Source organism: Palaemon carinicauda, chromosome 20 (genome assembly GCF_036898095.1).
Source record: "Palaemon carinicauda isolate YSFRI2023 chromosome 20, ASM3689809v2, whole genome shotgun sequence".
Taxonomy (NCBI): domain Eukaryota; kingdom Metazoa; phylum Arthropoda; class Malacostraca; order Decapoda; family Palaemonidae; genus Palaemon; species Palaemon carinicauda.
Window position 1 is genome coordinate 64,905,715 of NC_090744.1, and position 15,525 is coordinate 64,921,239.

A 15,525-nucleotide genomic window follows, 5' to 3' on the forward strand; every position below is an offset into this window, starting at 1 on the left:
AAGGATGACAGAGACAATAAAAGTGAGGAGAAAGTAGTCGAGGCACAGGATCAGGATACCAACGGACGTAAGGCTGAGAAGGAGGAAGTTGGAGGCGCATCTGGTGTGGGTCAGGTGCTTGGCTGGCTACTAGCCTCAAAAGGCGCTCTCCATGGCACCAGCAACACCCAGGAAGAGCAGCTCAAAAAGGAAATTTCCACGGACGAGGAGGAGGAGAAGGAGGAGGAGGACGAGGAGAAGGAGAAGGAGAAGGAGGAGGAGGAGAAGGAGGAGGAGGAGAAGGAGGAGGAGGAGGAGAAGAAAAAGGAAGAAAAGATTAAAAAAACTACACGAAAACTTATCGTGTTTGACCTGGAACCCGAGAAGCCCAAAAGGGCCATCTCCTCATCCGACAGTAGTCACATCACCTTCCAAGGTGAAAAGGTTAGAGTGACCACCACAAGGGACTCTGGCCTCAACAGGTACGTGACTGTCGACTTGCATGTGCCCAGGAGGTTCCACAGAGCCATATATGGAGTGGAAGGAAGGACGCTGATGGAAATCACCCGCCACAGTGGAGTCAGCTTAATAGATATGCCACGAAGGCACGAATATAGTCATTCAATCACCATCAGTGGTACTATTAAGCAGGTTCAGTTAGCAGCTGATCATATCGAATGGCTTCTGAAGAGTCTCACCGGCACTTAAATATTTCGATCAGCAAATGGATAAAAATGAAAAACACAAAAAAAAATAAAAAAAATAAAAAATCCCAAAAAAAATAAAAAAATAAAAAATCCCAAAAAAAGAAGAAAAAATGAAAACACCAAAAAAAGTTTTAAACATGAGAATATTTTTGCCATATTAGTTTAATTTCAGTTTATTTTGTGAGGGTAAGGAGATTCAGCCGAGTTTTGCCAGGACCAAATCTTCAAATAATTGTGCTAAATCCAATCACATCCACAGGAAGGAGATCCCCCCCCCCCCCCGGGATCTTTAAACTGACTGACTGACAGACAGCTACAGGGAGGATACTTGGAAGGACTGGCCAGCTTGGAGGATACAAGGCTTACTATCCAGCTTGAATTACAATTCTTGGAATAACCTGGAGGACAATGGCCTACTGTGGGAAGAAACACCGCTGAGACTAGTATGCTTTGCACCTTGATGGACGAGTACAAGCCGTTTGTCAAGTGTACAAATGGTCGGATATCTAGATCTATTCTTTCAGATATCAACCTTCGGGTGGTTCTGGGGGAATGATCTAGAAGACCGGCTCTGCAGAGGGAACGAGCTAGGCTTCTTCTAGTAGGCAGTCTTGTCCTTAAAGGTTGGACCAAGATAATCAGCTAGTGAAGGAAGCTGCGCCTCTTCGGAGCAGGTCAGTCTGGAAAGGTGTTCTGATATCAAATGGCTGCTGATGAAGGTTGAAGAACTGGGATGAACAGAGTGAAGTTTTGGTCCTTACAATTGGCGAGTTGATGCCCTCACAATTTTATGAAAGGAATAGTATCTTCTTTTTCTTCTTTTTTTTTTAGGTTTAAGGTTTTTTTTTTTAGGTTTAAGGTTTTTTTTTTAGGTTTAAGATTTTTTTTTAGGTTTAAGGTCTTTTTTTTTAGGCTTAAGGACTGGCTATGCAGGTGAAGAAACTCTGAATGATGAATGAGCGTGTCTTGTTTAAGTGGGTAAAATGACGATTGGCTTCACCAACCGGCCAAAAATTGATGCTTGGCTTCACCGTAACGTCCAATAGGCTTCGCCGACCGGCCCACACAATGACGCTTGGCTTCACCGCCTGGCCTAAAATGGCACTTGGCTTCACCACCTGGCCCACTTGGCTTCACTGCCCAGCCCAACAATAGCGCTTGGCTTCACCGCCTGGCCCGCTTGGCTTCATCGCCCGGCACAACAATGGCACTTGGCTTCATCGCCCAGCTTACAATGGCGCTTGGCTTCACCGCCTGGCCAGCTTGGCTTCATCGCCCGGCTTATAATGGCGCTTGGCTTCACCGCCGGCAAACAATGGCGCTTGGCTTCACCACCCGGCTTACAATGGCGCTTGGCTTCACCGCCCGGCTTACAATGGCTCTTGGCTTCACCGCCTGGCCCGCTTGGCTTCACCGCCCGGCTTACAATGGCGCTTGGCTTCACCGCCCGGCTTATAATGGCGCTTGGCTTCATCGCCCGGCCCAACAATGGCGCTTGGCTTCACCGCCCGGCTTACAATGGCGCTTGGCTTCAACGCCTGGCCCGCTTGGCTTTACCGCCCGGCTTACAATGGTGCTTGGCTTCACCGCCTGGCCCGCTTGGCTTCACCGCCCGGCTTACAATGGCGCTTGGCTTCACCGCCTGGCTTACAATGGCGCTTGGCTTCACCGCCCGGCTTAAAATGGCGCTTGGCTTCACCGCCTGGCCCGCTTGGCTTCACCGCCTGGCCTGCTTGGCTTCACCGCCTGGCCCGCTTGGCTTCACCGCCTGGCTTACAATGGCGCTTGGCTTCACCGCCTGGCTTACAATGGCGCTTGGCGTCACCGCCTGGCTTACAATGGCGCTTGGCTTCACCGCCCGGCCCAACAATGGCGCTTGGCTTCACCGCCTGGCCCGCTTGGCTTCACCGCCCGGCTTACAATGGAGCTTGGCTTCACCGCCTGGCCAGCTTGGCTTCACCGCCTGGCTTACAATGGCACTTGGCTTCACCTCCCGGCTTACAATGGCGCTTGGCTTCACCGCCTGGCCCGCTTGGCTTCACCACCTGGCTTACAATGGCGCTTGGCTTCACCGCCTGGCTTACAATGGCGCTTGGCTTCATCGCCCGGACCAACAATGGTGCTTGGCTTCACCGCCTGGCTTACAATGGCGCTTGGCTTCATCGCCCGGACCAACAATGGTGCTTGGCTTCACCGCCTGGCTTACAATGGCGCTTGGCTTCACCGCCTGGCCCGCTTGGCTTCACCGCCAGGCTTAAAATGGCGCTTGGCTTCACCGCCCGGCTTACAATGGCGCTTGGCTTCACCGCCCGGCTTACAATGGCGCTAGGCTTCACCGCCCGGCTTACAATGGCGCTTGGCTTCACCGCCCGGCCCAACATTGGCGCTTGGCTTCATCGCCCGGCCCAACAATGGCGCTTGGCTTCACCGCCTGGCTTACAATGGCGCTTGGCTTCATCGTCCGGCTTACAATGGCGCTTGGCTTCACCGCCTGGCCTGCTTGGCTTCACAGCCCGGCTTACAATGGTGCTTGGCTTCAACGCCCGGCTTACAATGGCGCTTGGCTTCACCACCCGGCTTACAATGTCGCTTGGCTTCACCGCCCGGCTTACAATGGCACTAGGCTTCACCGCCTGGCCCGCTTGGCTTTACAGCCCGGCTTACAATGGCGCTTGGCTTCAACGCCTGGCCAGCTTGGCTTTACCGCCCGGCTTACAATGGCGCTTGGCTTCACCGCCTGGCCCGCTTGGCTTTACCGCCCGGCTTACAATGGCTCTTGGCTTCACCGCCTGGCCCGCTTGGCTACACCGCCCAGCTTACAATGGCGCTTGGCTTCACCGCCCGGCTTACAATGGCGCTTGGCTTCATCGCCCGGCCCAACAATGGCGCTTGGCTTCACCGCCCGGCTTACAATGGCGCTTGGCTTCACCGCCTGGCCCGCTTGGCTTTACCGCCCGGCTTACAATGGCGCTTGGCTTCACCGCCCGGCTTACAATGGCGCTTGGCTTCATCGCCCGGCCCAACAATGGCGCTTGGCTTCACCGCCCGGCTTACAATGGAGCTTGGCTTCACCGCCTGGCCCGCTTGGCTTTACCGCCCGGCTTACAATGGCGCTTGGCTTTACCGCCCGGCTTACAATGGCGCTTGGCTTCACCGCCCGGCTTACAATGGCGCTTGGCTTCATCGCCCGGCCCAACAATGGCGCTTGGCTTCACCGCCCGGCTTACAATGGCGCTTGGCTTCACCGCCTGGCCCGCTTGGCTTTACCGCCCGGCTTACAATGGCGCTTGGCTTTACCGCCTGGCCCGCTTGGCTTCACCGCCCGGCTTACAATGGCGCTTGGCTTCACCGCCTGGCCCGCTTGGCTTTACCGCCCGGCTTACAATGGCGCTTGGCTTTACCGCCTGGCCCGCTTGGCTTCACCGCCTGGCTTACAATGGCGCTTGGCTTCACCGCCCGGCTTACAATGGCGCTTGGCTTCACCGCCCGGCTTACAATGGCGCTTGGCTTCACCGCCCGGCTTAAAATGGCGCTTGGCTTCACCGCCCGGCTTACAATGGCGCTTGGCTTCATCGCCCGGACTAACAATTGTGCTTGGCTTCACCGCCTGGCTTACAATGGCGATTGGCTTCACCGCCTGGCCCGCTTGGCTTCACCGCCCGGCTTACAATGGCGCTTGGCTTCACCGCCCGGCTTACAATGGCACTTGGCTTCACCGCCCGGCCCAACAATGGCGCTTGGCTTCATCGCCCGGCCCAACAATGGCGCTTGGCTTCACCGCCCGGCTTACAATGGCGCTTAGCTTCATCGCCCGACTTACAATGGCGCTTGGCTTCATCGCCCGGCCCAACAATGGCGCTTGGCTTAACCGCCTGGCTTACAATGGCGCTTGGCTTCACTGCCTGGCTTACAATGGCGCTTGGCTTCACCGCCTGGCCTGCTTGGCTTCACCGCCTGGCCTGCTCGGCTTCACCGCCCGGCTTACAATGGTACTTGGCTTCACCGCCCGGCTTACAATGGCGCTTGGCTTCATCGCCCGGCTTTCAATGGTGCTTGGCTTCATCACACCATTCAACAATGGCGCTTGGCTTCACAGCCCGGCTTACAATGGCGCTTGGCTTCACCGCCCGGCCTATAATGGCGCTGGGCTTCACCGCCTGGACCACTTGGCTTTACCGCCCGGCACAATAATGGCGCTAGGCTTCACCGCCTGGCCCGCTTGGCTTTACCGCCCGGCACAATAATGGCGCTTGGCTTCATCGCCCGATCCAAAAATGGCGCTAGGCTTCACCGCCCGGCTTACAATGGCGCTTGGCTTCACTGCCTGGCCCGCTTGGCTTCACCGCCCGGCTTACAATGGCCCTTGGCTTCACCGCCTGGCCCGCTTGGCTTTACCGCCCAGCATAATAATGACGCTTGGCTTCACCGCCAGGCCTAAATATGATGCTTGGCTTCACCGCCTGGCAAAACAATGACCCTTGGCTTCACCACTGAATTTCAAATATCATCAGTCACGACTGACTAGTAATAGGCTAGCTGTAGTGAGGGAAGTTGGCCGAAAGCTATTTCAGTACGAAGGGCAACCTCTGGCGCGGCGGAAAAACCCGTAAGTTCAATGCCCAGAAAACTGAAGTAGGTTTCAAATTGCTTCTCTCAGTAATCCAACTCAAATACAAGTCAAGACTGATCTTAATAGGCTAGCTGTAGTGAGGGAAGTTGGCCGAAAGCTATTTCAGTACGAAGGGCAACCTCTGGCGCGGCGGAAAAACCCGTAAGTTCAATGCCCAGAAAACTGAAGTAGGTTTCAAATTGCTTCTCTCAGTAATCCAACTCAAATACAAGTCATGACTGATCTTAATAGGCTAGCTGTAGTGAGGGAAGTTGGCCAAAAGCTATTTCAGTAGGAAGGGCAACCTCTGGCGCGGCGGAAAAACCCGTAAGTTCAATGCCCAGAGAACTGAAGTAGGTTTCAAATTGCTTCTCTAAGTAATCTAACTCAAATACAAGTCATGACTGATCTTAATAGGCTAGCTGTAGTGAGGGAAGTTGGCTGAAAGCTATTTCAGTAGGAAGGGCAACCTCTGGCGCGGCGGAAAAACCCGTAAGTTCAATGCCCAGAAAACTGAAGTAGGTTTCAAATTGCTTCTCTAAGTAATCCAACTCAAATACAAGTCATGACTGATCTTAATAGGCTAGCTGTAGTGAGGGAAGTTGGCCGAAAGCTATTTCAGTACGAAGGGCAACCTCTGGCGCGGCAGAAAAACCCGTAAGTTCAATGCCCAGAAAACTGAAGTAGGTTTCAAATTGCTTCTCTAAGTAATCCAACTCAAATACAAGTCATGACTGATCTTAATAGGCTAGCTGTAGTGAGGGAAGTTGGCCGAAAGCTATTTTAGTAAGAAGGGCAACCTCTGGCGCGGCGGAAAAACCCGTAAGTTCAATGCCCAGAAAACTGAAGTAGGTTTCAAATTGCTTCTCTAAGTAATCCAACTCAAATACGTCATGACTGATCTTAATAGGCTAGCTGTAGTGAGGGAAGTTGGCCGAAAGCTATTTCAGTAGGAAGGGCAACCTCTGGCGCGGGGGAAAAACCCGTAAGTTCAATGCCCAGAAAACTGAAGTAGGTTTCAAATTGCTTCTCTAAGTAATCCAACTCAAATACAAGTCATGACTGATCTTAATAGGCTAGCTGTAGTGAGGGAAGTTGGCCGAAAGCTATTTCAGTAGGAAGGGCAACCTCTGGCGCGGCGGAAAAACCCGTAAGTTCAATGCCCAGAAAACTGAAGTAGGTTTCAAATTGCTTCTCTAGGTAATCTAACTCAAATACAAGTCATGACTGATCTTAATAGGCTAGCTGTAGTGAGGGAAGTTGGCCGAAAGCTATTTCAGTAGGAAGGGCAACCTCTGGCGCGGCGGAAAAACCCGTAAGTTCAATGCCCAGAAAACTGAAGTAGGTTTCAAATTGCTTCTCTAAGTAATCCTACTCAAATACAAGTCATGACTGATCTTAATAGGCTAGCTGTAGTGAGGGAAGTTGGCCGAAAGCTATTTTAGTAAGAAGGGCAACCTCTGGCGCGGCGGAAAAACCCGTAAGTTCAATGCCCAGAAAACTGAAGTAGGTTTCAAATTGCTTCTCTAAGTAATCCTACTCAAATACAAGTCATGACTGATCTTAATAGGCTAGCTGTAGTGAGGGAAGTTGGCCGAAAGCTATTTCAGTAGGAAGGGCAACCTCTGGCGCGGCGGAAAAACCCGTAAGTTCAATGTCCAGAAAACTGAAGTAGGTTTCAAATTGCTTCTCTAAGTAATCCTACTCAAATACAAGTCATGACTGATCTTAATAGGCTAGCTGTAGTGAGGGAAGTTGGCCGAAAGCTATTTCAGTACGAAGGGCAACCTCTGGCGCGGCGGAAAAACCCGTAAGTTCAATGCCCAGAAAACTGAAGTAGGTTTCAAATTGCTTCTCTAAGTAATCCAACTCAAATACAAGTCATGACTGATCTTAATAGGCTAGCTGTAGTGAGGGAAGTTGGCCGAAAGCTATTTTAGTAAGAAGGGCAACCTCTGGCGCGGCGGAAAAACCCGTAAGTTCAATGCCCAGAAAACTGAAATAGGTTTCAAATTGCTTCTCTAAGTAATCCAACTCTAATACAAGTCATGACTGATCTTAATAGGCTAGCTGTAGTGAGGGAAGTTGGCTGAAAGCTATTTCAGTAGGAAGGGCAACCTCTGGCGCGGCGGAAAAACCCGTAAGTTCAATGCCCAGAAAACTGAAGTAGGTTTCAAATTGCTTCTCTAAGTAATCCAACTCAAATACAAGTCATGACTGATCTTAATAGGCTAGCTGTAGTGAGGGGAGTTGGTCGAAAGCTATTTCAGTAGGAAGGGCAACCTCTGGCGCGGCGGAAAAACCCGTAAGTTCAATGCCCAGAAAACTGAAGTAGGTTTCAAATTGCTTCTCTAAGTAATCCAACTCAAATATAAGTCATGAATGATCTTAATAGGCTAGCTGTAGTGAGGGAAGTTGGCTGAAAGCTATTTCAGTAGGAAGGGCAACCTCTGGCGCGGCGGAAAAACCCGTAAGTTCAATGCCCAGAAAACTGAAGTAGGTTTCAAATTGCTTCTCTAAGTAATCCAACTCAAATACAAGTCATGACTGATCTTAATAGGCTAGCTGTAGTGAGGGAAGTAGGCCGAAAGCTATTTCAGTACGAAGGGCAACCTCTGGCGCGGCGGAAAAACCCGTAAGTTCAATGCCCAGAAAACTGAAGTAGGTTTCAAATTTCTTCCCTTATTCTTCCGACTCAAATATAAGTCATGAATTATCATAATACATTTATGAAGTACTGATGAATTATGAATTGAGATGAAAAGGAAATAAAAAAAAGAGGGAAGGAAGAAAGGGTCGTGGGAACCAAGCCTGCCATAATGGATGTGGGCAAAACCCACCTGATGAGCTCTTTGGTAAGAGCGAAACCCTTATGTATGTCACTTTGGTAGTGGTATGTATGAATTGATTAATTTTTATATATTTATTCATATTTATATATGTGTATATATATATATATATATATATATATATATATATATATATATATATATATATATATATATATATATATATATATATATATATATATATATATATATATATATATATATATATATATATATATATATATGACATATTCACACACACATGGCATTCTGGTAGAAGGGAGTGTATAATTAGAATCCCATTGAATGTTAAGTGTTGGCCTTCAAATGGCGATGCTTACAGCTCCATCTATTATGAGATGGCCGTAGCTCCTCTCCTTCTGAACAATGTGTGTTCCATCAAATCATTCCGTATGAGAGGGTTTCTGGTCGTGGACATCAATATAGTGTTGGTTTACCCAGAGGAAATATGTGAATCACGACACCCTGAAGATGTACGCAAGCCAGCAGAAATCGGGTGTCAATGAACGAACATTATATTGATATCCATGACGAGAAACCTTCTCATACAGAATGATTTGATGGAACACACATTGTTCAGAAGGAGAGGAACGAAGGCCAGCTCATGATAGATGGAGCTGTAAGCATCGCCATTTAAAGGCCAACACTTAACATTCAATGGGATTCTAGTCATACACTCCCTTTAAGATGAAAGCAATATGGATAATCTCTGTGGTGGTGTATGTGCCTGCTTATGTGTCTAAGTGTGTAAGCACATGTGTAAGTGTGTATAGTAAATAATCAACAATTATCCTCTTCTTAATCTAGGGATTTTTTAAATTTGTAATAGTTTAAATTTCCAATTTCTAGTTTTATATAGAATATATTTTTAAAATATTCAGTTATAATTTTTGTAGAACCTCATACATAAAATGAGTCTAAAGTGTATATTAATCTACAGATTGGTGATGGTGTGAGATTTTTGTCTGATCGCTCACAGCAAACCAACCTAGTATGGGTGACCCTGACTAGTATAGCTATGCAATATGTTCTAGCCACTGTAGATTGGTGATGGTGGGAGATTTTCATCTGATCGCTCACCGCAAGCGAACCTATAGTGCATCGAATGGTTTATGTGATAGTGAGTATTTCATAATTTCAGATTGGAAGTTGAGAAACTTGTACAGTTTCTGAAAACATTTGACAGATGTTGGAATAAGATTCAGAAGTTTTCAGAATCCAAGTCCTTAAATCAGATTTAGGGTTGTGATGGCCGATGTGGTAACGTCCCTGACTGCTGAACGCCAGACTGCGGTTCGAGTACCGCTCAAGCTCGTTAGTTTCTTTGGTCCCTGTAACCTAACCATTCTTGAGAGCTAAGGATGGGGGGTTTGGGGAGGCTAACCTACAGGTCTATCTGCTGAGTCATCAGCAGCCATTGCCTGACCCTCCTTGGTCCTAGCTTTGGGTGGGGAGGGGGCTTGGGCGCTGATTATATGCATATATATAGTCACTCTCTAGGGCATTGTCCTGCTTGATAGGGCAATGTCACAGTCTCTTTCCTCTGTCATCGTGAGTGACCTTTAAATGTCTTTTCTGTCTGTATCTAGAGACATTTTACAGATGTTGGAATGAGATTCAGTTTTCTAAATGAATTCCTTGATTTCTTTTACCTTAATGTAGACTTTATATATATATATATATATATATATATATATATATATATATATATATATATATATATATATATATATATATATATATATATATATATATATATATATATATAATATATATACATATATATATATACACATACATACCAAAAAATGGGTAATCCAGTTTCTATGAAACCAATATATTGGTTTTAATTTCCCTTATCAACAAAATTGGAAACCTTACTGTATGCTGAATAAAAGTAAAAGAAAAAAAAATCTAAGGAAATAACATCCCCTGATAAAGTATATGGAAAAGGGCGCCCTTCAGCAACTGCTAAATTCGCTGGCTTTTTTTTCAATTTATCCTTATATTTCCCATCTCATGAGAAAATTCCATGTGGTTTATTTCCAATCTAAACACACTCAAAAATCGTTCATAATTTTTCTCAAATTTTATTGCATAAAACAAACTTAAAATAAGTTTGATGGAGCATATTCATCATCTCTTTCCAAAACAATTTTTTTTTTTTGCACACATTCGCCATTTCCTTCAAACATGCAAATTAAGCAGTAATTTGCAAGAGGATATTGCAATATTTCGAAATAGACGAGAACAAAAGAAAAAAGGAACTTGAACAAAAAGGGAAAATAAAAAATACTCACCAAACTAATTGGTCTCCCCGGCCCCAAATCTCATAATCTAACTCAACTAACTGGATGAAAAACAAGAGAGAAAAGTCAGTTCCAGACGTTGCCCCATCAAGCAGGTCAATGCCCTAGAGACTGACCATATATACATAATATAAGCGCCCAATCCCCCTCTCCCCCCCCCACAACGCTAGGGCCAAATATAATTATTATTATTATTATTTTTATTATTATTATTATTATTGTTGTTATTACTATTATTATTATTGACTGCTAATGACATAGCAGACAGACCTATAGGCTCCCCCCCCCCAACCTTAGCTCATAAGGATGGTGAGATTGTAGCGACCAAAGAAACAAACGAGTTTGAGCGAGACTCGAACCCCATTCTGGAGATCGCCAGTCAGGGAAATTACCACTCAGACCAGTATTTCTTGTTGTGTCAGCAGAATTAGCAGTGACAGCAGTAGCCCTGGTTTCAATACCTCTCCTTATAAGACTTCTGTGATTGTTCTGTCGTGTTCAGTGACTGGGACTCTTCCATTGTGGCATTAATCAAGGTCTACAGAGTCCTTGGTGTCAAGGACTCTTCCATTGTAGCGTTAACCAAGGTCTACAGAGTCCTTGGTGTCAAGGACTCTTCCATTGTGGCGTTAACCAAGGTCTACAGAGTCCTTGGTGTCAAGGATTCTTCCATTGTAGCATTAACCAAGGTCTACAGAGTCCTTGGTGTCAAGGACTCTTCCATTGTAGCATTAACCAAGGTCTACAGCGTCCTTGGTGTTAACTTGACCTTAGAATGGTCACGAAATGTGCTACTGTTCGCTAAGTCTTCTTGTGTTTATTCAGACTCTCATTTGACTGTAGTTACATTTCGTCCTCATCTTAATCACTGGTTTTTAGTTATCTATTTTTGTGTTTCATGTTAATCTATTTACCTTTTCATCTACTTTCATTCTATAATAGAATCTAAACTATTTTTAAATATCGGTTTTTATTTTTCAATATTACCATACAAAAAATATTTGAAATGTTGAATATGTTTTCGAATCGAAACAGAGACCCAATTTGAAAATGGGTAAAAATTGAAGATACTCCCGGAGGCAATTAAAGGTTTAAAGGTCGCTCATGAGTGGAGTTCTCTTGCTTGAGGGTACACTCGGACACACTATTCTATCTTATTTCTTCCACTTGTTCTGTTAAAGTTTTTTAGTAGTTTATATAGGTAATATTTATTTTAATGTTGTCACTGTTCTTGAAATATTTCATTTTACTTTATTTCATTATTATTATTTATTTATTATTATTAATTTTTCCTTGTTTCCTTTCATTATTGGGCTATTTTTCCTGTTGGGGCCCCTGGGCTTATAGCATCCTGCTTTTCCAACTAGGGTTGTAGCTTAACAAGTAATAATAATAATAATAATAATAATAATATCGTGGTAGGAGACCCTCTTTTAGCCAGGTTGAGTTAAAAGTAATGGCTGCATCGGCAGAGTTTATTTTCTTATCCAATTTTCCTATTTTCCGGATAATTCTCTTCTCTAGGGCACTGCAATCAGCCAGCAGACTTGAAAAATTCATCAGTCGGGTGAATGACAAAATCGGGAAGACTTTTCAAGTATATTCTCACAAAATACAAGTAAAACTTTTGGTACAAAATAGTAAAAACTACGACGCGTTTCGAGGATAAGTCCTTCCTCTTCTTCAGGTAGAGAGTGAGGTGGATGCTGCAGTCGGGTGGTATTTATACCCAGGATCAGGATTACTTATCCTCGAAACGCGTCGTAGTTTTTACTATTTTGTACCAAAAGTTTTACTTGTATTTTGTGAGAATATACTTGAAAAGTCTTCCCGATTTTGTCATTCAACCGACTGATGAATTTTTCAAGTCTGCTGGCTGATTGCAGCGCTCTAGAGAAGAGAATTATCCGGAAAATAGAAAAATTGGATAAGAAAATAAACTCTGCCGATGCAGCCATTACTTTTAACTCGATAATAATAATAATAATAATAATAATAATAATAATAATAATAATAATAATAATAATAATAATAATATTAATAATAATAAAGTGTTTTAATGTTCAAACCTTCATGTTTATGTGGAATGTTATTTTACTGCTTTGTTACCTGATATTATATCAAGGCTATATTTCCTAAAACAAAAACTTGGCTTTTCAACCATTGTAAAATTTACTCTGTTCTAAATGTTCGATTAGTAGGTTGTATTTCATATTAATAAAAAAAAAAAAACTATAATTATAATCATCCTAATTATTTGTGGAATTCGTTGAGCAAATTCCAGATGCAATTTGACTAATTACAAAATGGAATTCGTCTAATGAATTTCATATGAAATGGCTTTTAAAGACGACTAGCGAAATCTAACCGAGGCCCTTTGATGATGATAATGATGATGAAATGGTTTTTATATTAAATCACCAATTGGACAAAGTAACGGAGTTCTAAAAAACTTGGAAATACTTATTTTGATAAGTGGTCAGAACTATCAAAATCAATGGAATTTTGATTTAACTGTAAAACAGCCAATCGTCATGCGGATCACATAATGTGCACTCACATATCAAGAGTTCAGGAAATATTTAAAAAAAAAAAGTCTGTGGATAATGTGATGAAGCTGGTGTAGAGATTAAGGTTACAAAACCACCGAAAAAATGCTATATTAATATTATAAAAGACGAAAATAACGCATCTTCCTTTCACGTGAAGGATGACAAAAATAGCGTCAAGGTTTGTAATAGTCTACCATAGGTATTTCCCGTCCAATACATTTTCTGTAAATAATTAATTTTGTTACGTTTTCTATGACTTCAAAGTATCCTGGACATACAAGGACTAGACCTTGGCAATACATCTGAACTGCAATGAGATCGAATTGTAAAATTATATCGCAATATCAACTTCATTGTTTCTTTTTTTCATCCTCAATTTCAGGGGTACACAGGATTCTTTATAAATTCCAAAGGGATACAGAAGAATCTGTCGTATACGAAATCAAGGAAACATTTGTTCGTGGACCTTGGCATGGTTCTTATATCTTTCTGAGACACACACACACACTATATATATATATATATATATATATATATATATATATATATATATATATATATATATATATATATATATATATATATATATATATATAGATATATATATATATATATATATATATATATATATATATATATATATATATATATTATATATATATATATATACATTTTATATATATATATATATATATATATATATATATATATATATATGTATGTATATATTTATATATATATATATATATATATATATATATATATATATATATTATATATATATATATATATATATATATATATATATATATATATATAGGCAGAACATGTGGACCTAATGAGAATGACAGATAATAGATGGACCAAAGGAATAACAGAATGGGTCACTTGAGACAGCAAAAGAAACTTGGGAAGGAAGAAAAGACGATGGATTGAAGAGCTAAGAATGAATCTAAAGTTTATAATAATCGGTAGATTAGTGATGGTGGGAGATTTTCGTCTGATCGCTCAAAGCAAACCAATCTAGTATGGGTGGCCATGACTAGTACACCTATCCAATCTGTTCTGGCCACTATGGATATGTTATGGCGGGAGATTTCCGTCTGATCGCTCACAACAAACCAACCTAGTATGGGTGGCCCATACTATTATATAATCTATTGGGGTTTTTCAATATTTTCACGAAATTTTCTAATAAAATTCAATGCTTAAAATACTTTAAAGGGAAAATCTATCATGTTAAACACACAATAAAACCCAATTATTATTATTATTATTATTATTATTATTATTATTATTATTATTATTATTATTATTATTATTATTATTATTATTATTATTATTATTAGCTAGGCTACCGGATGCTACAAGCCTAAGGGCTCCACAAGAGAAAATATTTCGCACTCTCGGACACCTGTCGTCCAGAAAGGGATGTAATGGAAATCTCCCTCAAATAACCGTTTATCCAGACACTCATATGAGTGACTGTACCTCTACGGAACTTATTTCCTTGAAAGATGTACTTATTTCATTAAAAGATGTACTTATTTCCTTAAAAGATGTACTTATTTCTATAAAAGATGTACTTATTTCTTTAAAAGATGTACTTATTTCTTTAAAAGATGTACTTATTTCCTTGAAAGATGTAATTATTTCCTTGAAAGATGTACTTATTTCCTTAAAAGATGTACTTGTTTCCTTAAAAGATGTACTTATTTCTATAAAAGATGTACTTATTTCCTTAAAAGATGCACTTATTTCCTTGAAAGATGTACTTATTTCCTTGAAAGATGTACTTATTTCCTTAAAAGATGTACTTGTTTCCTTAAAAGATGTACTTATTTCTATAAAAGATGTACTTATTTCCTTAAAAGATGTACTTGTTTCCTTAAAAGATGTACTTGTTTCCTTAAAAAATGTACTTATTTCTATAAAAGATGTACTTATTTCCTTAAAAGATGTACTTATTTCCTTGAAAGATGTACTTATTTACTTGAAAGATGTACTTATTTCCTTAAAAGATGTACTTATTTCTTTAAAAGATGTACTTATTTCTATAAAAGATGTACTTATTTCCTTAAAAGATGTACTTATTTCTATAAAAGATGTACTTGTTTCCTTAAAAGATGTACTTATTTCTATAAAAGATGTACTTATTTCCTTAAAAGGTGTACTTGTTTCCTTAAAAGATGTACTTATTTCTATAAAAGATGTACTTATTTCCTTAAAAGATGTACTTATTTCCTTGAAAGATGTACTTATTTCCTTAAAAGATGCACTTATTTCCTTGAAAGATGTACTTATTTCCTTGAAAGATGTACTTATTTCCTTAAAAGATGTACTTGTTTCCTTAAAAAATGTACTTATTTCTATAAAAGATGTACTTATTTCCTTAAAAGATGTACTTATTTCCTTGAAAGATGTACTTATTTACTTGAAAGATGTACTTATTTCCTTAAAAGATGTACTTATTTCTTTAAAAGATGTACTTATTTCTATAAAAGATGTACTTATTTCCTT

The 15,525-nt window shown here is 41.8% G+C and overlaps 2 protein-coding genes across 2 annotated transcripts in view; both read right to left on the minus strand.

The window, feature by feature from the left end:
• LOC137659500 (uncharacterized) overlaps positions 1 to 15,525 on the minus strand; it is a 498,613-nt gene that overhangs the window by 122,580 nt on the left and 360,508 nt on the right. The gene's annotated exons all lie outside the window — the stretch shown is intronic.
• LOC137614293 (chitin synthase chs-2-like) overlaps positions 1 to 15,525 on the minus strand; it is an 89,374-nt gene that overhangs the window by 51,466 nt on the left and 22,383 nt on the right. The window lies entirely within an intron of this gene.